General features: G+C 38.8%; 1 non-coding gene across 1 annotated transcript; it reads left to right on the forward strand.

Moving 5' to 3' along the window:
• Positions 1–467: 467 nt before the first annotated feature.
• On the forward strand, positions 468–574 carry LOC127133287 (small nucleolar RNA R71). Its single transcript, XR_007807274.1, has one exon. It is a non-coding gene; the product is annotated as a small nucleolar RNA R71 (small nucleolar RNA).
• Positions 575–1,784: the final 1,210 nt, after the last annotated feature.

Below are 1,784 nucleotides of genomic sequence, written 5' to 3' on the forward strand. Positions count from 1 at the left end.
TTATTGTTTTTATAGGAGAAGTTCGGATGATTCCTCCATCCAGGGTTGTAGGTCTTCGAGTATGGGTTCCCTTGGGTGTAGTTCACTTGCTCAGAGTGGGTTTCGTTTAATAGACTGCATTCTACAGATTGGTGTCCTTTGGTTCCACATATCTCACAATCCGACGAAACTGCGGCTATAGTATTCGGGTTTATGCACATATGCTCGACTTTGAGGGCTAATGCGTCCATTTTGGCTTGCATCATGTCTATAGAGCTTAGTTCATGCACTCCTCCTTGGGCTTCCTTCTTCTCTACTGCCGCTCGTTCGACTTCCCATGATTGATGGTTTTGAGCCATATCTTCGATGAGGGCACTAGCATAAGGATAAGGTTTGTTCATCAGAGCACCGCCTGCGGCAGCGTCGATGGTCATCTTTGTGTTATAGTGAAGTCCATTATAGAAGGTTTGAATGATTAACCAATTTTTAAACCATGATGTGGGCATGCTCGTAACAACTCCTTATATCTCTCCCAAGCATCGAACAACAATTCTCCTTGGTTTTGGGTAAATCTAGTTATATGGTTTCGAAGAACTGCGGTCTTACTAGGGGGAAAATATCTAGCAAGGAATACTCTTCTAAGGTTATCCCAAGTCGTAATGGAATTGGGTGGAAGGGAATCTAACCATGATAGGGCTTTATCTCTGAGGGAAAAAGGAAATAATCTTAAACGTATTGCCTCAGGAGAAGCTCCATTGGTTTTAAAAGTGTCTGCTAATTGTAGAAATATTTTTAAATGTTGGTTTGGGTTCTCAGTAGCGAGACCTGCGAATTGTCTTTGTTGCAATAGTTGCAACATGGATGGTTTAAGTTCAAAATTATTAGCTGGGATGGTTGGGTTTACTATACTAGAACTAGGTTCTTCATTAGATGGTTGAGCGAAATCTTTAAGAGGTCTTTGGTTTTGATCTTCGGCCATAGCTCTCTTAATTCTATGAAAGAATAAACGTGCGCGAGCGTAACGTTCAGGTTCTGCCAGAGGGTATACTAAGCTTAAACTTCCGGTGCTGCGAGTTCTTCGCATTGACCGGCGGGAAATAGCCTAAGTCTAAATGATATAACAACAGGAAAATGAAATTTGACGAAATTGGTCCCTGGCAACGGCGCCAAAAACTTGATGCGGTGTTTCGCAAGTATACGAACATGTCAGAGTAATATAAAAAATTGTCGAATCCACAGAGATCAAGTGTCAATCTATCGTTATCTATTGTTATGGTGTTTATCAAAGGCAATTGAAATAGGTGTTTTTTGGAGTGTGCAATGAAAAGTAAAGTGTTGAATAAAGATTAATTAATAAAGACAGGGTCGAATGTAATTCACGTAATCAATTAATAATCCAAGTACTTGCTAATAGAATTACTTATGGGCAGTGTTTCCTACTTTGAAAAGAACTAATTTAACAGGAACTTTCGCTTTCGCGTATTCAGAACCGAGTTGTACTCCCTAATCAAACCCTCTTATTGTCACTTATAAAAAGGCGTGCATTGCGTTAGAGTAGTAAACCTATTTTTAAGAAATATAGTATCTTGACTAAGCTGAAAAGTATTATAACCTGGATTTCTTAACCAAAAGAGGCTCTCACGAACCAGACTCTAAACTTATAAACGCGTCCGAAAATAGTTTTAAAATCTCTTTTCTTCTTAAGTTAAAAACTCCTAATGAACTAAACAAAGCGCTTTCGCTGTTTTTGAAATAGTTAAAAACAATTAAGTTTAGATAGACGTTGGACGACTTTCGATCTTACC

This window comes from Lathyrus oleraceus, chromosome 3 (genome assembly GCF_024323335.1).
Source record: "Lathyrus oleraceus cultivar Zhongwan6 chromosome 3, CAAS_Psat_ZW6_1.0, whole genome shotgun sequence".
In the NCBI taxonomy this organism is placed as follows: domain Eukaryota; kingdom Viridiplantae; phylum Streptophyta; class Magnoliopsida; order Fabales; family Fabaceae; genus Lathyrus; species Lathyrus oleraceus.